Source organism: Amblyomma maculatum, chromosome 10 (genome assembly GCF_055883805.1).
Source record: "Amblyomma maculatum isolate TAMU_Amacu chromosome 10, ASM5588380v1, whole genome shotgun sequence".
NCBI classification, from domain to species: domain Eukaryota; kingdom Metazoa; phylum Arthropoda; class Arachnida; order Ixodida; family Ixodidae; genus Amblyomma; species Amblyomma maculatum.
Genome location: NC_139353.1, coordinates 127,241,372 through 127,265,596, shown reverse-complemented (window position 1 = coordinate 127,265,596; position 24,225 = coordinate 127,241,372). Strand labels below are relative to the sequence as shown.

The following is a 24,225-nucleotide window of genomic DNA, read 5'->3' as shown; positions in this document are numbered from 1 at the left end:
CAAGAGGCAGCAGCAGCAGCAGTGGCAGCAGCAGCAAGCAGCAGCAAGCAGCAGGCAGCAGCAGCAGCAGCAGCAGCAAGCAGCAGCAGCAGCAGCAGCAGTAGCAGCAGCAGGAGCAGCAAGCAGCAGCAGCAGGCAGCAGCAGCGGCAGCAGCGGCAGCATCGGCAGCATCAGCAGCAGCAAGCGGCAGCAGAAAGCAGCAGCGGCAGCAGCGGCGGCGGCGGCGGCAGCAGCAGCAGCAAACGGCAGCAGCAGAAGCAAGCGGCAGCAAGCGGTGGTGGCAGCAGCAGCAGCAGCAGCAGCAGCAAGGGGCGGCAGCGGCAGCGGCGGCGGCGGCGGCAGCAGCAGCGGCAGCAAGCAGCAGCAAGCAGCAGCAGCAGCAGCAGCAGCAGCAGCGGCACCAGCAGCGGCAGCAGCGGCAGCAGCAAGCGGCAGCAGCAGCAGCAAGCAGCAGCAGCAAGCAGCAGCAGCAGCAGTAAGCAGCAGCAGCGGCAGCAGCAGCAGCAGCAGCAGCAGCAGCAGCGGCAGCAAGCATCAGCAGCAGGAGTAAGCAGCAGCAGCAGCAGCAGCAGCGGCTGCAGCACCAGCAGCGGTAGCAGCAGCTGCGGCAGCAGCAGCAGCAGCAACGGCAGCAAGCGGCAGCAGCAGCAGCAAGCGGCAGCACCAGCGGCAGCAAGTAGCAGCAGTGGCAGCAGCAGCAAGCAGCAGCAAGCAGCAGGCAGCAGCAGCAGCAGCGGCAGCAGCAACAGCAGCAGCAAGCGGCGGCAGCAGCAGCAGCAGTGGCAGCAGCAGCAAGCAGCAGCAAGCAGCATGCAGCAGCAGCGACAGCAAGCAGCAAGCAGCAGCAGCAGCAGTAGCAGCAGCAGGAGCAGCAAGCAGCAGCAGCAGCAGGCAGCAGCAGCAGCAGCAGCGGCAGCAGCGGCAGCATCGGCAGCATCAGCAGCAGCAAGCGGCAGCAGAAAGCAGCAGCAACAGCAGCGGCAGCAGCGGCGGCAGCGGCGGCGGCGGCGGCAGCAGCAGCAGCAGAAGCAAGCGGCAGCAAGCGGCGGTGGCAGCAGCAGCAGCAGCAAGCGGCGGCGGCGGCAGCAGCAGCATCAGCGGGAGCAGCAGTGGCAGCAGCAGCGGCAGCAAGCAGAAGCAAGCAGCGGCAGCAAGCAGCAGCAGCAGCAGCAGCAGTGACACCAGCAGCGGCAGCAGCAGCAGCAGCAAGCGGCAGCAAGCGGCAGCAGCAGCAGCAAGCAGCAGCAGCAGTAAGCAGCAGCGGCGGCGGCGGCGAAAGCAGCGGCAGCAGCAGCGGCAGCAAGCGGCAGCAGCAGCAGCAAGCAGCAGCAGTAAGCAGCAGCGGCGGCGGCGGCGGCGGCAGCAACAGCAGCAACAGCAGCGGCAGCAAGCAGCAGCAGCAGCAGTAAGCAGCAGCAGCAGCAGCGGCGGCAGCAGCAGCAGCAGCAGCAACGGCAGCAAGCGGCAGCAGCAGCAGCAAGCAGCAGCAAGCGGCAGCAGCAGCAGCAGCAAGCAGCAGCAGTGGCAGCAGCAGCGGCAGCAGCAGCAGCAAGCAGCAGCAGCAAGCAGCAGCAGCAGGAGCAGCAAGCAGCAGCAGCAGCGGCAGCAGCGGCAGCATCGGCAGCATCAGCAGCAGCAAGCGGCAGCAGAAAGCAGCAGCAACAGCAGCGGCAGCAGCGGGGGCAGCGGCGGCGGCGGCGGCAGCAGTAGCAGCAGCAGCAGCAGCAAACGGCAGCAGCAGAAGAAAGCGGCAGCAAGCGGCGATGGCAGCAGCAGCAAGCGGCGGCAGCAGCAGCAGCAGCATCAGCGGGAGCAGCAGTGGCAGCAGCAGCGGTAGCAAGCAGCAGCAGCAGCAGCAGCGGCACCAGCAGCGGCAGCAGCAGCAGCAGCAGCAACGGCAGCAAGCGGCAGCAGCAGCAGCAAGCAGCAGCAAGCGGCAGCAGCAGCAGCAAGCAGCAGCAGTGGCAGCAGTAGCAAGCAGCAGGAAGCAGCAGCAGCAGCGGCAGCAAGCAGCAAGCAGCAGCAGCAGCAGCAAGCAGCAGGCAGCAGCAGCAGCAGCGGCAGCAAGCAGCAAGCAGCAAGCAGCAGCAGCAGCAGCATCGGCAGCATCAGCAGCAGCAAGCGGCAGCAGCAACAGCAGCGGCAGCAGCGGCGGCGGCAGCAGCAGCAGCAGCAGCGGCAGCAGCAGCAGCGGCTGCAGCACCAGCAGCGGCAGCAGCAGCAGCAGCAGCAACGGCAGCAAGCGGCAGCAGCAGCAGCAAGCAGCAGCAAGCGGCAGCAGCAGCAGCAAGCAGCAGCAGTGGCAGCAGCAGCAAGCAGCAGGCAGCAGCAGCAGCAGCGGCAGCAAGCAGCAAGCAGCAGCACCAGCAGCAGCAGCGGCAGCGGCAGCAGCAGCAGCAGCAAGAGGCAGGAGCAGCAGCAAGCAGCAGCAGCAGCAGCAGCAGCAGCAGCAGCAGCAGCAGCAGCAGCAGCAGCAGCAGCAGCAGCAGCAGCAGCAGCAGCAGCAGCAGCAGCAGCGCAGCAGCAGCAGAAGCAGCAGCAGCGGCAGCAACGGCAGCAGCAGCAGCAAACGGCAGCAAGCGGCAGCAGCAGCAGCAGCAGCAAGCAGCAGCAGCAGCAGCAGTAAGCAGCAGGGGAGCGGCGGCGGCGGCAGCAGCAGCAGCAGCAGCGGCAGCAGCAGCGGCAGCAAGCAGCAGCAGCAGCAGCGGCAGCAAGCAGCAGCAAGCAGCAGCAGCAGCAAGCAGCAGCAGCAGCAGCGGCTGCAGCACCAGCAGCGGCAGCAGCAGCAGCAGCAGCAACGGCAGCAAGCGGCAGCAGCAGCAGCAAGCAGCAGCAAGCGGCAGCAGCAGCAGCAAGCAGCAGCAGTGGCAGCAGCAGCAAGCAGCAGGCAGCAGCAGCAGCAGCGGCAGCAAGCAGCAAGCAGCAGCAGCAGCAAGCAGCAGCAGCAGCAGCAGCAGCGGCAGCAAGCAGCAAGCAGCAAGCAGCAGCAGCAGCAGCATCGGCAGCATCAGCAGCAGCAAGCGGCAGCAGCAACAGCAGCGGCAGCAGCGGCGGCAGTGGCGGCGGCGGCGGCGGCAGCAGCAGCAGCAGCAGCAGGAATATTCCGACACCACACATGAGAGCTGCCGCAGAGGACGCCCGAAATTCAGAAGAGACCACCGTGACCAACACGGATATTCTCAAAACAAAGGCGGAGGCTTCCGGGCGCATAGCGGGGACTTCCCGCAGTTGGAGGACGACAACTGATGTCACTGTTCGAGCTCCCGCAGCAGCAGGGAACGGTCCGGATCCAAGTCCAGGTCGGGGTCCAAATCCAGAGCCACGACCAACTCCAGGGACCCAAGGAAACCGTCAGCCACCCAAAAGAGAAGCCCGAGCGGGGACAGTAAAACCCTGAGTTTCAGCAGTGGGGTACCCCAGGCTAAAGATGTGGAAAACAAAGAAAAAGATAAAGAAATAGAAAAGTTTAGAAGGGAAGTCGAGAAACTGAGGGAGATAATTAAGAAAATCACCCAGGACCTCCACCAATCCAAATTACGGCCAAGTTCCAGGTCTCCCCCGCCTCCACAGGCTCCCCCGCAAAACAAGTAGCCAACACGACACCTCCAACTGTGACGCCAAAGGTGCTAGCACCACCCGCGGCGTCAGACACGGAGGAGGCAATGATCAATGAACAGTGCAGACCACCTCCCCCGCAGAAATGGAGAGGCGGAGAAACGGATCCGCTGGCGCAAACAGAGCGTAGACCAGACGCCAAATACGTTGCGAGACTCGAGAGGCTCGAGGTAGGCATGACTAACATTACAGGCGCCCTAAACCGATTTCAGGAACAATCAAAACAAACGCGGCTCTTGCTGCTATGGCAGAAAGGCAAACATTGAGAGAAGGGATACTTGACCAATTCCAACATGGGCAAAACGCAAACAAAGCTTAAGTCGACGGTATGGCAGTGGAACTGTCGAGGATTCCCGCGCAAACGAGCGTTATTGCAACAACATCTCGATCAAATAGTTGAAAAACCTCTAACCGTAGCCCTACAGGAAACTGGCAAAGAAGTTAGCTATCAAGCGGTAGCTAGTGGCCGGGGAGAAAAATCCCGTGTCACTACATGCGCCAAAAGGAACGTAGCGGTGATCGAATATGAAATTAGTTCTCGTGACATTTAGGTGGTTTTCGTTGAAATCATCACGGGCAGGAAGAAGGAACCCAGTATTTTCGTCCTAAACATATTTCGCTATCCTCAGCAGCGCAAAGTTAGGTTCAAGACATTATTTCGCAAAGCAATGAAGGCAGCCGGAGCCAACCCCCTGATAATTATAGGAGACTTCAACGCCTGCCACCAAGAGTGGGGATATAATAGGCAAGATCCGAAGGGCAGGAATTTATGAGAAGATTTTACCGAATTAAACCTCACCCTGCAGACAGACTCTGGCTGCCCGACCAGGCTGGGAAACAGTGTGAGCAAAGACACAACCGAGACCTAACATTCACCAAAAACATAGAGGAGCTTAGGTGGAAGAACACAGAGCTGAACTTTGGAAGCGATCATTACGTCCTCGAAATAACGCTTAAACGGCGAGTCAAAGTAAGACGAGAAAAGATCATCAGCGCAATCAAATGGGAGAAATTCAGACAAATTAGGGAATCTGCAAACATGGACGAAAATATTGAAAACATCGACGACTGGGCAGAAACCCTCATGCACCCCGTTAAATCCGCTACCATTACCTTAGAGGGGGACGATGCACCAAAAACAGTCGACAGGAAACTGCTACACAAGTGGGAAGCAAAAAGAGATATGGAAAGACGCCTCCGGTGTCAGTAATGGAACCGAAACCTAAGGCGAAAAATAGCCAGGCACAATAAGGAAATCGAGGAATATGTAATTAAACTCTGTGAGCAAAACTGGTGTAATAGGTGCGATGAAATGGAGGGCAACATGAGCCTGCTACGATATCTTCTTGATCCCGACAGTTCGAAAACACAATCAAACACAACAATAGCAAAGGCAAGACACAGGTTCGAGGGGACTGACGGGGAACCAATAACTAAACTTGTAGACACATATGTCGGTGATACAACATCCCTCCGGACGAGGCCCTCGAGGCGCCCATCTCAGAAGCGGAAGTTAGAGCCGAAATCCTGAGCATAAAGACGCGATCAGCTCCCGGCCCCGATGAAATAACAAATAAAATGTTACGAAGCCTAGACGACGCTTCCATAACGGCACTCATCAACTACATGCAAGAAGTATGCAGTAGCGGTCGTTTCCCCAGCAGTGGGAAACTGCAAACGTTGTGCTAATTCCAAAACCTGGTAAGCCACCGAAATTCGAAAACCTCAGACCTATTTTCCTAACCTCGTGCATTGGCAAGCTTATGGCACGCGTAATCCAAACAAGGCTAACTAATTTAATGGAGAAAAACAAACTGTGGCCGCACGAGATGGTCAGGGTCCGACCGGGGCTGTGCACACAGGACGTAATGCTCCGATTACAACATGATATAATTGACTCGAAATTCAGAGATGCGAAGGTAATTCTAGCACTAGATCTAACAAAAGCATTTGACAACGTAAAACACCAGGCAATTCTCGCGGGACGGCAGGAATTAGGAGTCGGCGAGAGGAAATATAATTACGTAATGGATTTCCTGGCAAACAGGACGTTGAAAGTAAAGTCTCAGGACCTAGAATCCCCCACTGTCCACCTGGGAAGTAAAGGAACGCCGCAAGGCTCGGTGTTTTCCCCCTTCCTCTTTAACGTGGTCATGAGAGGCCTTCCCGCTGCTCTTAAATCATAAAAGATCTAAAGTTCAGCATTTACGCGGATGACGTTAATCTCTGGATGATCAATGGCAGCGACGGCAGCATAGAGCAACGCCTACAGGCGGCTGCGGACACCATTGTGTGCTACGCGGCCTAAAGGGGTCTTGCGTGCTCTCCGCAAAAATCCGAACGTTATATATTACCACGGCCTAGCGCCACGCGACAGCCGTGTTTGGTGCCGACGACGAAGAAGCGGTTGTTGGCACGAGCGGCGCGCTGGTGCTGGACTCTGTGATCGGAACTACAAGCCGACCTTATTCTCGGGTCCTCGACTACGTGTACCTTCACGGCTCCCTGTGACTTCAGTCGTGACACTGGTGGAGGTGCTGGGTAACAGCCATGCGATGCCTCCTAACCTTCAACCGATGTCTCAAGAAGTCGCAGGGCACCGAAGCTCCTTACTAGGATAGGGGGGTGATGATGAAGTACTCCGCACCTCCAACCAAGTGTTACGAAGCGGCAAGCCGATGAAAATAGGAGAACAGAGGACGGAGGAATGTTCGATGACTGTGAGATGATGTTTAATGAAATGTTGCCGGGCCTAGCGCGAGCGCTCCTGTCCGCGCCACTGCCCACTTCGTGATCGTCCGTAACATCACCCTGGGCCACCGAGCGATCGTCCCGATCGTGGACGAGAAATTTTAGCGATGTTGGTGATTCCATGGCATGATGATGGGTGTGTCTGGATGCTTGAAGAAAAAGAGAAAAACGGAAGAATAGAATGCCTTGTCGGTACGATGATTCCCGATGAACCTTGGCCCAGGACACTCTCGGGTCACACGTTCCCACGACTCGATGGTGGAGGCCAAGGCACGCACCACATGACATAGGCAGGGGAGGATGTCTTGAAGTGTAGTGTTGTCTTGGGTAGTGGGGTCTTCGTTCGGTACATCTGGTCAGTGGGGTCACATTAGGTCCTTCGGGTCTCTTCCTGTGTCTGGTGGTCATGTGTCGCGTCTCGGGTCAGTATCTCCTTCGTCGTGTCTTGTGGTCGGGACGGGGGGACGGGGCGGAGGAACGCCAAGGTCTTGCTGGGTGCGGCAGGCTGGAGAACAGCCATGCGATGCCTCCTAACCTTCAGCCGAGTCCATGGGCTGCGCCGGCCGCCGAGAGAATGCCTAAGGCTCCTCTATTTTTTAAAGGTAGCGAGAGGTCTTGATCCAGCCGCCCCTCCCTCCGATAGGCCGGTTGGCTGCACGTGACCTTTTCGCCACCAAGCTCCGCCCAAAGGTTCCAGCGGAGCTCGCTGCTCCGCTGAAATGCACGGCGGTCTGCGCTTGCCAGCGTGATATTGGCCGATTAGTTAAGCAAAAAGTACTTCACATGCCTCTATTGCATCTTTAGGAGTGTATATGCAGTACTTAATGTTTAAGCGGACGCAAGCATTACGTATCTGAACTCAAATCTTGAAACGTGCGCGTGACATGCGGCTGCGTCGGGCTGCTGTGTTTTCGGCTGCCGAAACAGTGCGGAAAACGCAAATAAGTCATTTTTCCTTCTTCGCGCTGGCGATGATAGCAACAGAAGGAAGCTATGGCCTCATGAAATCGGGCGTAAGATTTTTATGGCCACGGAAAACACCCGACTATGCGAAGTGATTTCTGTCTGCTTAAAAAGTCGTTCGCTTACCCGGGATGGCCTTTGTTTGGGCATATGCTATTTCGTGAGCAAAATATCAAGAACGCTATGACTATGTATTCATTACTTGTATTGTGGATGTCTAGTAAAAAGTCACTGCCGTTTCGAGCCCCCTTACTTTCCCGAACAGATCAGGACTGTAATATTACGCGTGGAATCAATGCTGTCAAAATGCTCAGAATGAAAAGCCAATGCTTGAATATATTTATTACGAAAATTTAGTCCGTACAATTGATCTGTTAATTGATATAAATGAAAAATGAAACATTGGAAAAAGAGGAGGGTGCGAATGTGTCAAAGTGATCGAAATGGAAAGTCAAAATTTGCCTGTGCTAAATATCGGTGTATAAATTTAAAAAATAAAAACAAAACTTTGTACCATAAAAAGGAAAACAACCATGTGTGTGAAAAGCCATTGAGCCATTGTTTTAACGAAGGAGTCTCGCAGCGTTGCATCGAATGCAACCAAGGTCCACTGAACGCGCGCATGTGGACTCGTCAAGTTTCAAGAGGCGGCATTCAAGTTTACTGGTGATATTATTGCCCGGCAGGCTATAAGGAAAACAATATAAAGCAAATAAAGAATAGAGAAGTCAGAAAACATTATTCGTGAGCTTTGTTACACATCATACCCGAATTTTCTTTTTGTATTTGTTGGAAGATATACATGCGAAGATATACAGCTGCGAAGAAACTGACTTTTTCTCCAAAATAAAGCATTTGGAATACTGTGAACGAAATAAACATGAGCCAAAAAAAAATGTGTACAAAGGAGTGTACCCGAACAGTTACAGACGCAATGACGCCCTTATGTCATCAGAGCTCGGTGCGCAATGACGTTCCCAAAGGCTGCAGAAAACTCGCAGTCTACTTATTTTTAGTAACGAAACGAGCCCAATAAGTTTGCTGAAATATCGTTTCTACTTCAAGTTCGCTACTAATTTCGAAGCATAATTAATGAACAGCTTCCTAGCCGCTGTACTGAGTCGAAAATGGTTAAGAAGAATGAGCTGGCTCGTTTAAAGCACGCGTTTTTTTTAACGTTTATGCGGCACACGCATGTTTAAGCTATTATTCCTGTCTTTTGAAGTTTACTGAGCAGCAGAGGACACAAATCTGTTGAATTAACCGGTTTATGTGTGGACCGAGCGCGGATTCATGAGTAGTGAGTACGCGGTATACGTTCGAAAGAGTGCTACGCGTCGTCTGCTAGCGCTGCCCCCGGACCCCTCGAGAGGGCGCTCGTGTAGTTTTCGCTACTTTTAAAAAAATAGAGGAGCCTTAAGAATGCCGAGCGTGCCCTGACCTCTCGAGTTCAGCGTCAGAACGAAGGGGTCGCAATGTACATTGAAAACGTCATGCGCCTTTGCCATCGCGCCGACCCGTCCATGAGTGAGGAGAAGAAGGTGCGGCACCTGATGCACGGCGTCTAAGACCAGCTTTTTTCTGACCTCGTGCGGAACCCGCCCATTACCGTCGCGGCGTTTCTGGCTGAAGCTGTGATCATGGAGAAACTGCTACAGCAGCGATGCAGCCAGTACGCTCAGCCGCTGAATTCCATATCCACACTACCGCCATCTGACCGAACCGACTACAGTCCTGGGGCAGATATGAGCTCCCTTCGCGACCTCATTCGCACCGTGGTTCGCGAGGAGCTCCAGCAGCTTCATGGATCATTTACTCCTGGCGCGGCTTCCCTGGCCAGCATCATCCTTGAGGAGGACCAGAACGCACTCACGCCACCAACAAGTACAGTCGTTCCACCACCACCCCCGGGCCTCACCCAGCGGATGACTTATGCTGATGTCACACGCCGCCCAGCCCTGCTACCTACCCCTTCGCCTTACACGCCACCTCAGGTCGCTGTGCACGCTGCGGAACCGCTGCCCCTTTGGGCAGATCGGCGCCAGGCGCCCCGGAAGACTGACCTCTGGCGCGCTCCACATAACCGCCCTCCCTGCTACCACTGCGGCAAGGCAGGTCACCTCTACCGGCAGTGCCCTTATTGTCAGTTGGGCCTTAGATGATTTTCCCCCGACAGCCCTCGTCCACGGCCTGGTCAGCGGCCTCAGGACATCGCCAAGTACGTCACCCGCCAGCGTAGTCTGCCACATCCTCCTCGTCGCGAGGCGCGCTCGCCTTCGCCTCGTCGCTCTTCGCCACGGTATACCGCTGGACGCCATGGTTCCTCGAGCGCTCATCGGGAAAACTAGCTCCAGCGACCTTTGGGGGCGAGGTCGCCACACACAGATTCGCCGTAAAGCTTCCACCGCCGCACCGCTCGATTCGTCCCGCCGTCGAACGCCGAATTCCTGTCCAATTTTCGCCGCACAGATCAGATCGCCCCGACGCCGTCCGCATCGCCGACCAGTTATCACCGACGTGTCGCTTAAATCGCCCCGACGCAGACCACACAACTGCCGCCCAGCTTTCGCCGCCTCACCGCTTGCTTCACTCCGACCTGCCGTCGACATTGAATTGTCCCGACGCCGACCACCCAACTGCCATCCAGCTTCCGCCGCCACACCGCTCACTTCACTCCGAACCGACGTCGACAGGCCCTGGTCTTGGCCGGGTCTCCCTGGACATCACTGTTATCGTCGACACGAAGGAGGTCAGCACTTTAGTTGATACGGGAGCCATTATTCTATCCTTAGCGGGCGGCTTTCAAGGACACTGAAAAAGGTGATGACGCCATGGAACGGACCAGACATACGGACGGCAGGCGGACATGTGGTTGCACCACTGGGTATGTGTACAGCCCGGGTTACGGCGCGAGGCTGCACATTTGTTGCGACTTTTCTTGTTTTACGCGAATGTTCTCGTGATGTTATTCTTGGCATCGACTTCCTTCGTGAGCACGGTGCCACTATAGATCTGCCGAACCGCTTGGTGACGTTTTCCGCCAAACTGGCCGTTGAAAAGCATGAGTACCGCGGGTTCCACTCCACGCTGCGAGTCGCCGATGATAGCCTCACAGTGCCACCACACGCCAGCATCCTCGCCAGAGTTACGTTTGACGAGCCACATCACGGCCTCCGGGTTGTTGAGCCTAATGTCTCCCTCTCACTCGCCTTGGGAGTTTCTGTGGCAAGACGTCTTTGTTTCCTTCGTGGAAGAGAGACGGAGGTGCTTGTCACCAATTTCTCCAATGAACATCGACATCTGTTCCGTGGCACTGTCATTGCTTATGTCGACCATCTGCACGAAGTCGCCGAATGTTTTGCTTCAGAGGAAGCTACGCCTAGCACTGAACCGGATGATGCCGTACACGCTGTCGACATCAATTCTAGCCTTTTCTTCGTTGAAAAGAGGCAACTCCAAGATCTATTGTTGGAGTTTCGTGTGTGCTTCACGTCTTATCTAAAGTGCAGCAAACGTCGGTCATTGAACACCGGATTATCACGCATGAAGGTACTCGACCCATCCATCAGCAGCCCTATCGTGTTTCTCCTCGGGAGAGAGACGCTATCCAACAGCAAGTCAAGGAGATGCTCGCCGATGGCGTCATTCAACCTTCAAGCAGCCCATGGTCGTGACCTGTAGTCCTCATTAAAAAGAAAGACGGAACACCTCGTTTCTGCATTGACTATCGGAAACTTAACAGTATGACAAAGAAGGACATCTATCCGCTGCCACGGATTGACGACTCTCTCGACCGACTTCGCCGAGCCAAGTACTTCTCCTCCATTGACCTCAGGAGTGGTTATTGGCAAATTGAAGTTGATGAGAGGGACCGTGAAAAAACTGCTTTCTTAACACCAGATGGGCTCTGTGAATTCCGCGTCCTCAAATTCGGGCTCTGCTGTGCTCCTGCTACCTTCCAGCGGATGATGGACACTGTGCTCACAGGTCTTAAGTGGCAGACATGCCTTGTTTATCTCGACGACGTGATATTTTTTTCACCGATGTTCACGGAACACCTGCGCCGCCTGATAACTGTTCTCGAAGCTGTCCGGTCTGCCAACCTTTCTCTCAAGCTTCAAAAGTGCCACTTCGGGTTCACCGAATTGAAGTTTCTTGGGCACATCGTGAGTGCTGATGGCATCCGAGTTGACCCTGAGAAGCTTGCTGCCGTTGCTGCCTTTCCCGTCCCCGCCCACAAAAAAGCAGTCCGACGGTTTTTGGGGCTGTGCTCCTATTATCGTCGCTTTATCAAAAACTTCGCACAGATGGCCAGCCCTCTGACTCTCCTGACTCGAGATGACGCATCATTTTCCTGGGGCGCCGAGCAGCAGATGGCTTTCGACGAGTTACGACGCCGGCTCCAGTCACCCCCGATCCTGGCACATTTCGACGATGATGCCGACACAGAGTTACACACGGATGCGAACAACGTCGGCCTTGGTGCCGTTCTAGTTCAGCACCAACACGGGGTCGAGAAAGTAATTGCCTACGTCAGCCCTGCACTTTCCCGTGCTGAGTGTAACTATTCCACCACTGAAAAAGGATGTTTGGAGGTAGTATGGACCGCTGCCAAGTTCCGCCCGTACCTTTATGGCCGACCGTTTCGCGTCATCACTGACCATCACTCGTTGTGTTGGCTGAAAAACTTAAAGGATCCTTGTGGCCGCTTATCACGTTGGGCATTGTGCCTGCAGGAGCTCGATTTCGATGTTATTTATAAGTCTGGCCGGAAGCCCACCGATGCTGACAGCCTGTGCCGCGCGCCCGTCGGCCCTCCTTCGTCAGATGCCACCGACGACGATAGCTTCCTCGGAGCAGTCACTACGTCCAATCTCGTCTCCAAACAGCGTGCCGACGACGAGCTGCGACTGATTATTGACCATCTTGAAGGTGGGCATCCACAATACCCCGGTATCTTGTTCGGGGGTTGTCGTCATATTGCCGCCGCAATGGGGTGCTTTATAAGAAGAATTCTAAATCGAGTCCAAAAACATACCTGCTAGTCATACCGGCTTATCTAAGGCATGTAATCCTCCTGGCCTGCCACGACGAACCAACTGCAGGGCATCTTGGCTTTACACGCACCTTAAACCGAGTGCGGCAGAACTATTACTGGCCACATCTTTCTCCGAACGTTAGATGTTATGTACAGACTTGTGGACAATGACAGCGGCGAAAAAAAACCCACGCTCAAGCCATCCGGTATGTTAACATCTATTGAACCACCCCTCACACCCTTCGAGCAAGTGGGCAGGGACCATTTAGGCCCATTTCCTTTATCCTCGAACGGACACAAGTGGATCGTAGTCGCCACTACTTAACACGCTACGCTGAAACGAAGGCCCTTGTCCGAGGTACAGCCGGCGAAGTTGCTCGATTCTTTATGAACGACATTGTGCTCAGACACGGTGCACCGTCGACCATCATTACTGACCGAGGAAAGGCGTTTACAGCTCGGTTACTGCGGGACACCTTGACTCTCAGCCATACCGAGCATCACAAAACAACAGCGTATCACCCTCAGACAAATGGATTAACGGAACGACTAAACAAAACTTTGGCGGACATGATCACAATGTACATCGACGTTGAACATAAAATGTGGGACGAGATCCTGCCGTATGTCACCTTCGCCTACAATACGGCGCCGCAGGAAACCACGAAGTTTACGCCGTTCCGTCTCGTATATGGCAGAGAGGCCCGCACGATGTTGGACGCGATGCTTCCGTGCGGGGAAGAAGTGGTCGAACCCGACGCCGCCCATTTCGCAGAACAGGCCGAGCAAGCCCGTCAGCTGGCCCGCTTGCACATCAAGGAGCAGCATGCCACCGACGCTCGACACTATAACCTTCGGCACAGGGAAGTCCACTACGAACCAGGGGACCAAGTGTGGGTGTGGACCCCCGTGCGCCACAAAGGCTTGAGCGAGAAACTACTCCACCGCTATTTCGGACCCTATAAAGTCCTGCGCCGCTTAAACAGCGTTAATTACGAAGTCATTCCAGATGGAACTGTGACCGTCAGTGTTCGATGCCAGCGGCCTGAAATTGTGCATGTGGTGCGCTTAAAGGCCCACTGTCCACCCTCCTGTCGAAAATATTTTCTTCCCCGGTGACTGTGAGACTTCGCCCCTAGAACGCAAGGCCGCAAAATGTTTTTGAAAAGAGTAACTAATAACGCAGTTACAGCCACCGCAATCACCCGATTTTGTCATGCCTCTCTCCTTCCGTTCCCTCGCAAAGGTTTTTCACTCTCTTGCCCGAGGTCGTCTAGCCTCCGCAATACAAATTCCCCTTCCTCCTCCGCGTTTGGCGGGAGGTGGGGCGTGGCTCTCCGCGAGCGCGAAAAAAACACGGTCGAGGGAGCGCGCGCCGCTGGATTCAGTCTGCCCGTGGCGAGGGAAAAGCGCGCTGCGAGCTGGCTGCGAGTGGTAGACACCCATCCTTCTTCCGTCAGTCAGCGAGACGTACCAATGGACGTCGTTCGCGGTACGTACGTCATTATCGTGGCCCGTCGGGCCAGCGCAGGAAACGGGGAAGCTGGCTTCTTGAAGGAGAGCATGAGTGAGCTTTGAATTGCATTTTCGATGCTTTGCGGCGCGTGTGTCACTGTAGCATTTTGCACAGACTATCTCCGGTACCTGATCGAAACACTGGGCTCGTTTGCTTAAAAGGGCCTTCCCTGGACAGTGGCCCTTCAAAGCAGCACTTTTCGCGTGACTGAGCGCTTCGTGCAAGTGAAGCCTTGCGTTATTGTACAGTTCACCTCACGCCTAATTTTTGTTCTCCTCTCACCTTGTCATCGGGACGATGTTTTATGTCACAAGGGGGGGGGGGGTATAATGCCACGCGCGTAGCGCCGCGCGACAGCCGTGTTTGGTGCCGACGACGACGAAGCGATTGTTGGCACGAGCGGCGCGAAAGAAATGCGCAATGGCGCGGACCGGAGCGCTCCTGTTCGCGCCACTTCCCATGTGTTTCTTGATCGTCCGTAACAATGTATAACCCAAAATTAATGAGGTGCAAGGGCAACTTTAATGTAGAAATTAAGGTCCGCGGCAAAACCGTACCAAAAGTCCAGCAAATCAGAATCCTCGGACTTTTTATTGAAGAGGACGGGTATAACGACGGAACGATTAAAAAACTCACTACCTACGCGACGCAACTAACAGGGATATTTAGGACAATTGCATTCAAAGGGAGAAGCCTCAAAGAGAGAAGCCTCTTGAGACTGATGCAGGCGTACATAATAAGCCGAATATGCTATGCCAGACCATTCCTCAACATCAGGACCAATGAAAAAGATAAGATAGACGTACTCATCAGGCGTTGCGTCAAGAGGGCGCTGGGTCTACTCATCTCCTCTTCTACGGAACGCCTCGTAGAAATGGGAGTGCATGATAGCTGGACGGAACTTGCTGAAGCGGTGTGAATCGCCCAACATGACAGAATAAGTAGGTCGAGCACGGGTCGAACCATCTTAAAATGGGTGGGTCGAAAAATAGATAGGCGCACAGCCGACAAGGCTGCCCTACCGCCACAATGTCGCGAGAACATCATTGTCCATCCTCTCCCCCACAACATGCACCCAGTATACCACAAGGAGAGACGGGAGAAGAGAGCAGAAGCACTAGTTAAAAGAGCAAAAGAATTCAGAGTAAAAGAAGTTGCCTACGTAGACGCTGCAAGAGGCTGATCAGGGGCGGCAGTCGCCGCGGTAGTCGATGGTAGCAGCGCACCAGTCGTCTCCGCCACCATCCGAAGCAGAAACAAAGACAAGGCTGAAGAGGTTGCAATAGCGCTCGCTTGTGTCGGAACGAAGGCTAAATTGATCTTTAGCGACAGTAACACTGCTCTCTGGAATATCGGAAAAGGCAGGGTCTCGCAAGAAGTCGCCCGAATTCTAACAGCTGCAGCTAAAATGGATTGCAAAATCACCCTAATTTTTGTCCAGCACACCCGGCTGTCCCCGGCAACGAGGCGGCCCATGATTTTGCCCGAGATCTCTACTTGCGGGCAAAAGCGGAGCCGCCCGACTGCCAGGCGATGGACGAAGGTTTGCAAACCTATAAAGAAATCATCGAAAATTAGAGATTAGGAAGACGTCTGATGCCGCCACCGGATCCTACCTTACATAATAAAGAGGCCATAGCTTGGCGGCGATTACAAGCCGGAAATTTCCCAACCCTGTCGGGTTGTTTCACACCCAGATAGATGAGAGAAAAAATTATAAATAAAGCCTGCGAAGTTAGGGGGACCCTCGACCATATACTTTGGGAATGCCCTAAGTCTCCGGGCGCTAGGGACAACATTAAAAGTAGAGAAGCCTGGGTAACCCTGCTGCGAAGCGACGTCTCCACTGACCAGCCAAAAGCCGTCCGCCTGGCGGCTGAGGCCGCGAATAACCAACGTATATTCGCCAGTCCTTAGTCGCGGAGGTTCGAGCCCCCGTTCCTCAGGCCTGTATACCAGGAGCGAAGAGTAGGGGGTCTCCTAAATGGGTGGAAAATAATGTTTTAATCAATGAATCAATAGGGAGAGAAGCTCTTTGTGTTTTTGGTACTCCCTAAGTTTGTGTCCAACAATGTTTTATATCTTGAAGCAGGATTGCCATCTCTTACCTCGATATTTCGCATTCTGATGGTCCAAGCATTCTTAAAGTTGTGCGATTTGGAGTGACATGTGACCAAGTTTGTTTTTCTTACGCTTCAGGGGGAAATCTTGTCTAAGGTGGGCTCGCTTTCAGGCTTCTAAAATTTGTTTCGTTGAATCCTTGCTGGAACCACTAAATTTTTGAATTTCTGAAACTGCTCTGGTGCGATCAATAACATCATTTGTGAATATTATTGTCGATAACATTTGTCTACGTAATGCCAAAAAACTACCTTTCTCCTTGAAAAACGGCATACCACAGGACTACTTTAAGATCTTTTGCTCACTGGTGTATAATTTGACTGACGACTTGGTGTGTGAAGAAAAGGCAGGCGTGGGCATTTTCTCTCAGTTCCTTGTCTGGTCTTTTTCCCCTCGTCTTCCAGAATTCACGACTATTTATTTAGCGGAGTTACTAGCAGGTTGTTTGGGTTGCTGGGCACATGCGCCTTCATTTCAATGAGTCCGCTGATGCTTAAGAGAAAGCAGCCCTGACTGGCCCGATCTTTGACCCCCTTCCGACTTGTGCGATTGTCACAGCAGCACGCTTTCGTACTTAGTGTAATGCGAGATTTAAGCACCTCGGCGCTTACTTCACCTAATGATTTTCATCACCTTTTATTCCCTTGGAGGATACAGTCTGGCGGTCTGGCAAACTTGAGGTTTCTTTCACGCGACTTCGTTGTCCTGTCCCTCAGCTAAATATTGACCGTTACAGGCCTGGCCCTGCAAACTTTCCTTTATTGCGATGAGTCAGAAACAATTGAACATTATTTCCTCTTTTGTCGGTGATATACATCGCTAAGACGTCAGCTGCAAGAAATGCCATTAGAGAAACTAATCTTGCGCTTGTCGTCAGCAGTTGTTCTGTCTCTTCACGCTTCTATGCGTGGACGTGCCGATGGGAATGTATGCTCTGCTGTACAAAATGTTCTAGAATCAAACCGTTTTCCATCATAGCTTGTTGTAATTCTTTGTCGTTTATTTTGATATACTTTTTGTTACTGCTAATTATGTTTTCCTGAGATAATAATTTATTGTTGGTATAATTATTATTAAAATTGTTTAATCGCATAAATTTTTTACTTTAGCAAGCCGATGCACCACCCTCAAGCATCACTGTCGCTGAACCGGATTTTTTCAATTTTCTAATCTCTGTTCTGAAGAATGGAAGCTCCCAAACTCGAATCACCGGCTGGTTGTGGCCAATCCCCCTCGTGGGTATGCGCAATTTTTATGAGGACAACAACAACAGCCATCGCTTTCTCGAGTTTCTCGCAGCGTCATACCATCTAAAGATACCTCCACCCTCCAAGACATGCACCTCGTCTACTATGAAACTAATTACAGTAATAGAGCAGCAAAGTTGTAAGCCTCTTTTAAGGGCAGGCTGGACGTCTTGTATACAGATGTCGTACAATATGCGGAGTGCATGGGACGCGTTTCGGTAACAACTAGGGAAAATGGGGGCTCGGTATTGAGCTGCAGCACCCGACACTGGACCGTAACGAAGACAGAAGAAGTGACCATTGCGCTAGCTTAACCCACCAATAAGTCAAAATTATTGTTAGTGACTCAAAGTCAGCGATTTGAAACTTTGACGTGGGCCGTTTTTCGGCCATAATGGTAACAGTATCGACCAGTGGTGGCCACCCACGGCAGGGCCGGTCACGCTGGTTTGGACATCGGCGCACCAAGGGTTGAGAGGAAACGAGAAAGCGCAAGTACTGGCCCGATGATTAGCTGCCTTCTGGGATCCCAATGACGTCTCATGCGCAACCCCGTACCCCTTGAGCGATGATTAGCCCTTACAGTTCGATGATAACTTTAATACATGTCATGATATCCTAAATCATTACAAATTTGGCAGACCAGTACTTTCAAAAGCGTGTAAGCAAATCACGAAAAGTGAGGCGGTTATGAGGCGTAAGGTACAAACCAGAGTACTCCCGAAACACTCTCTTTCTTCCTCCTCCTACACACTTCAAAGTGTGGGCACCCCGCTAGGGTCCGTCCTCTCCCCTTTTTTATTTATCGTCATCCTAATCCCCTTCGCCCGAAAACTGTCAGACATCCCGCATCTGAAACATACCCTCTATGCTGCCGACGTCACGCTGTGGACCACTCACGGCAGTGATGGCGATAAAGATACCTTACAGGAAGCAGCCACCCAGACCGAAAATTACACAAGGAGCATCGGACTGTCTTGCTCCCCAGATAAGTTCGAACTGCTGCTTATCCGCCCCAAGAACCGCCATTTCCCCCACTGCCCTATTACTATTGAACTGAATGGGAGCCCAGAACCGGAGGTTGAAACCCTACGCGTAGTAGGCCTACACATATAGAGCAATGGTAAAAACGCCACCACCCTAAAGAAACTCAGGTTGCAGGTGCGATATCGCACCTCATCCGCAGAGTTTCGGGCCACCATAGGGGCATGAAGGAGCGCGACCTTTGTCGCCTCATCCATGCCTTCGTCCTCAGTCGCGTGCTTTACACTACTTACCTAAAACTGTCCAACCATGACATAAACGCTTTGGATGCCTTGATCCGCAAGGCATACAAGGTCGCACTTCACCTTCCCCTCAACACACCCACAGACAGATTGCTAGGCCTGGGTCTGCACAACACGATTGGGGAGCTTGTGGAGGCCCACCGACAGGCTCAATACATCAGACTCAGGCAAACATCCACTGGACGGTATGTCCTAGACTTCCTTGGAATCAGGATACCGGCTAACGACCCAACCCTTCTCTCCATCCCTCGACATATCCTCCAAGGACTACTTATCAAGCCACTCCCGAAAAATATGCACCCATCTTACCATGATCAACGCCGCAGAGCCCGTGTAAAGGCGCTCCACCGATATTATGGCGGTGAGCTGGATGCCGTATGGGTGGACGCTGCATGCGCGGGTGATGAAGCGACCGCAGCCGTGGTGGATTCCTCCTCATCCCCTCTCCTCACATTACCTTTCCCCCCGACACCTCCACAGCAGCTGCAGAGGAAGTTAGCCATAACCCACACGGAAGCCCAGTACATTTTATCTGATTCAAAGACAGCAATTCTAAATTTTGCACATGACCGAGTCCATGTCTCTGCTTTTAGCATACTGGACTCGCCCGATGCACCTCCGCCCCGACATGTGGAGCTGATTGGGTGCCTGCGCACTCCGGGAACCCCGGAATCGAGGCTGAGGAGGAGGAGGAAGAACATTTATTTCCGCCGAATATGGTGCAGCAGCCACCTACGAGTCCGCACGCAGGCGTCCGGGGAGGCAGTCTGTCACACCGCGGCCAGAGGACACCCGGCCTCGTCTAGGAGAAGAGGTCTTCAGCCTCGGCCGCCAGGCGGACGGCGAATCGCTGTGTTTTTTCGTCGGAGCTTCTTAGCGTGGTCTCCCATTCATCGCTAGTTTTAATCGCGTTGCGCCCTGGGGCACGAACGCATCTCCATATTATATGATCTAATGTTGCCACGTGGCCGCAAAATTTACAAATTTCGGTTTCTGCACCGTCCCTCTTCCGCCCTCTGGCACCCGTCCAACTCCTCCACAGGGGCGAAAAGAAATTTCGAGCTTGGAGTCTTCTCCAGTCATACGATTCCTTTTTACTCAGGGATCTAACCGGTGGCGGATATATCCTCCGGTCTTTCTTCAAGTTGTCCGTTACATCCCTAAAGGTACCTATACATTCTTTGGTTTTAGATGTTGTGGAGGCGTCCGCAGCACCCCGAGGTAGCGAGGAGCGGGCGAGCATGTGGGCAGCCTCGTTGCCGGCGAGACCGGCGTGTGCTGGGGTCCAGATTATGGTCACGCTTTCGGCGAGAGACGACTCGTTTAGAAGTTTTGCAGCACGATTGCTGACTCTACCCTTGCTAAAATTTCTAACCGCCGCTTTGCTATCGCTGATGACGTGTTTCACGCCTGGTCGTGCAATGGCAATGGCTATTGCAATCTCCTCCGCCTCTACCTGCGGTAGATCTCGATTTCTTTCTATTCCTATGGCGATCCCAGTGTCCAATAGGGCGACCGAGGTTACGTCGCCTTCTTTCCCGATCGCTGCATCGGTGTAGGCGACCGATCCCGGCGGGAGTTTGTCCAATTTGTTAGCGAGGTGCTTAGCTCTGCTTTTTCTCCTCCCCTCGTCGTGTACGGAATGCATGTTCTTCGGTATGGGCGAGACGTATAGATGCTTTCTGATTTCTCGATCTATGCTTTCTCTGACACTTTCGCCTTCCCCGGGCGCTAGTAGGTTTACCCAATCGAGGATTTGCCTACCCGCCGCCGTTCCTGCGAGTCGCTCTCTCTGGGACAGCCTGACCGCCGCAGCCAGCTCTTTCCACTCATTATGCAACCCCATTTTTTCTAGAATGTCGTTAGAAGTAGTTATGGGGAGTCCTAGAGCGCACTTCGTGCATCTCCTAATTATGGTGTTTAATTTGTGTTCTTCGGTCTTGTTGATATTTAGGAATGGAGTCGCGTAGCACATTCTGCTCGTGACAAAAGCTTGTACGAGTCTGAGTCTACTAGCCTCCGTGAGACCACTCCTTCTGTTGGACGTCTTCTTAAATACTCTGACTACGAGCTCCGCCTGATCTTTTAATTTCTTCATCAGGCTTTTGTTACTACCCCTGCGGTTGATAATCATACCTAATATTCTAATTTCATCTACTTTCCGGACTTCGTTTCCGTTGACTTTAATTTTGATATCTGGAGTTATCTTCCCACTACTGCTGGTCATTACCAGAAGCTCCGATTTTTCTGGCGAACAGCATAGACCTACGTCCTCTGCGTGATAGCTGATTATATTTGCTGCCTCTTGGAGCCTGGATGTGATGTACGAGTCGTTCCCTTCGCACATCCAGACGGTCACATCGTCCGCGTAGATGCTTAGTTTTAAGTCATCGAGATGGCCAAGCTTACTGGGGAGCTTCCTCATTACGATGTTAAAAAGGAAAGGTGAGAGCACAGCCCCCTGCGGAGTGCCTCTGTTACAGAGCGGGAACGCCTCCGAACATAAGCCCTGAAAGCTGATGATCGCCGTCCTGTCTCGCAGGAATGATCTAATATAGTTGTAGGTTCTTTCGCCTACTCTAAGCTCAGCGAGCCCGTCGAGAATGGCGTCGTGACTGACGTTGTCAAAAGCTTTCTTAAGGTCTAAGCCTAGAATAGCTTTCGTATTTTTTTCCTGAAGTCTCGGACAACATCGTTATGTAGTCTGAGCATGGTATCTTGCGTACAAAGGCCGGGCCTGAATCCGACCAATTCAGCCGGCCACGCATCATTCTCTTCGGTGTATTTGGTTAGCCTCCTCTGAATAACTTTCTCAAGTAGTTTGCCTACGCAGGATGTTAGCGATATTGGGCGGAGATTCTCCAAGCCCGGTGGTTTTCCCTGCTTGTGGATTAGGGTGATCTTAGCCCTCTTCCACTCTTGGGGTACTTGACTACTCTCCCACACCTGATTTAAATATTTGGTTAGGGCATTGATCGATTCGTCGTCCAGATTTGCGAGCATCTTGTTATTAACGAGGTCCGGCCCGGGGGCCGAGCGTCTTTTTAGGCCGTGCAGCTCCGCTCTGACTTCTGCCACTGTTATGGACGCGTCAAGCTCGCTGTTCGCCGGTCCGTTGTAATCTCTGTAATGCGCTGTGGCGGGGGGAGCTACGTACATGGACTTGAGCTTGTCAATGAGCTGTTTGTCCGTACCCTTAAAGTTATACCTCGCCTTGACCTGTTCTATATTGGCGACCGTTTTGGACTTAGTCGGGTCTATCAGGAACCTGAGCAGTTGCCACGTCTTGGCCCCATTCATGGTGCCCTCCATCTCGTCGCATTTGTTATCCCAACGTTGCGACTCGAGTTTCCGGGCGTATTTTTCTATTTCGACGTTGTGTCTGGCTATCTCTCTCCTGAGATTGCGGTTCCACTTTTGCTTTTTGAGCTTTTTCGTTAGCTCTTCTTTCTTTTTGAACATGCCGAATAACCTGCTATCCATCGCCTCAGGCAGAGCTTCGCCTTTAATTTCTTCGGTGGCCTCGTTGACATGGGTAATTAATTGGGCGGCCCAATTTTGAATGCACTCTATATCTCCAATTTTTTCCCGTTCTCTGATCTGTCTGAATTTATCCCAATCCACTTGGGTTTCCGTCCGACACACAGCGCGCTTAACGCTCACTTTCCTACTTAGTTCTACCTCTAGCACGTAGTGGTCGCTACCTAGATCCTGATGCTTGTTCGTCCACTTGACTATGCCAGTTCTATGGCAGAGAGTCAAGTCCGGGTTTGTGTCCGCTGACACACTGTTGCCCACCCTCGTCGGGCATCTAATGTCGTTAGCGATGTAGAGGTTTGACTCAGTGATATCTTCCAACAGCGTTTGACCCTTCGGGCTGCTGACAACCTTTTAGCTCGAGGTTCTTTAAACCGAGCTCAGGTGGCCTCTAATCCGGGATTTACGAAGGAGCGCATGCACTCGTTCAGCGAGCTGACGCAGGCCTTCTGTGCCTCGTGCCAGCTATACCCTCCACCCCACCCCTCCCTAGACAATAAACACGCACACTATGGCACAGACTGCAAACACACTCTTCCTTCACACCTCGCCCTTTCCCACTACCATCCTTCCTTCCACACTCCTGCTTGTATCCTTAGCTCAGAACCCTTAGCCTCTTCAATCGACATCCTCTCCCTCTGCCCGGCGGACCCTCCCCCGCGGGGCCTAGAGCATCCGTGTGCTGTGCGATGTCAGCGCACGTTAAAGATCCCCAGGTGGTCGAAATTACTCCGCAGCCCTCCACTACGGCCCCCATTTCTCTCTATCCACCTTCACTCCCACCTTCACGCCTTCCCTTACGGCGCGGTTCAGGTGTCCACAGAGCAAGTGTGACAGATACTGCGCCTTTCTTTTCATATGAACCAACCAACCAATCTAGAGCAACTGAAGGCCTGGGAGGACAGGTGTGGTGGTGGTGGTGACAAATGTTTATTGAATCAAAAAGGGGTAGATGTATGCATCGGCCGGATCTATGAACATCCAGCCCTTACAGATACTGGGTGGGGTCCCTAGTACGGGACCTCAGTGGCGTCGGCCGCTACCCGGGCGCGCTCGACCAAGGCCTTTTGGGCCTGCAGGTCATAGCAGCCGAGCAGGGTCGCCTCCCAGTCCTCCCGAGTGGGGCTGGGGTGAGGTGGAATAGCTGGGTTGGATGGTCAAGCCCACACCATGTGGTAGATATCCGAAGACTTCTCCGCACAGTGCGGACAACTGCCCGTGAAGGAGGGATTAAAATGTTTTAGTGCTGCCGGGCACAGCAGAGTGTTGGTGTAAAGACGGAGTAGAAGCCGCTCCTCCGTCTTAGATAGACCTTTACTTGGGCGAGGGTAAAGGCTATGACAAGATTGATAATAAAGAACAATGTCTTTAAAAGAATACGTGGGTTCGAATTCGAGATCCTGATCTAGGGGGTCGAGATGGGAAGCCCGGAAAGAGAGCGCGCGGGCGGCGGCGTCGGCTGCCTCATTCCCCTCGAGACCCATATGAACAGGAGCCCATACTAGACGCTGCTGCGTTCGGAGGACCCGGCCGTGCAGACCATCGCCACCGGCCGGGCTGCCAGTGTTATGATCCTCAGGAACATAAACACTTGAATCTCAGTGGGGTCACGCGGGGGCCCAGGGGCCTGCGTGCCCCGAATTCCTACGTGTAATAAAGGTTTTCTCTCTCTCTACAGCACGTTGCACTCGTAAGTTGCGGCCCCAGGTGCAAACGTTGCGAGAGCATAGCGGACATGATCCACATGATATGGAAGTGCCCTAGATTTGGACAACATGACAGAACAAATGTATTCTGGGAGGCACCACTACTCAAACAGGATGAAAAACGACAACGTGAAGTCATCCGTCTCGCCCTGACCGCCGATCAGATCGAGGAGATCCCGGGCTACGGCTAAGGGGGAGGACTTAGCTGGGACAGAGCTGCGCCGCGAATGCTCGGCGATCTTTTGACGGGTGCAAATTAATGCTATTTCTCCGTCTCCTATTTAACTGAACTTCTTTCAGCTATCGTTTTCGACCAGTGGAGCTAGGGCAACCATAGCATGTGCGCACGAGCTGCATGCACAGAAGAAGAAAGCGCCTGTTCGCTGTTTGCTGCGTTCGGCATCGCTGTCTTTCTGCCCTTTCCAGGTATTACACGAAGTGTCA

The 24,225-nt window shown here is 53.2% G+C and overlaps 1 pseudogene; it reads left to right on the top strand.

Moving 5' to 3' along the window:
• Positions 1 to 23,972, top strand: part of LOC146177422 (uncharacterized) — a 61,868-nt pseudogene extending 37,896 nt beyond the window's left edge.
• The last annotated feature ends 253 nt before the right edge of the window (positions 23,973 to 24,225 follow it).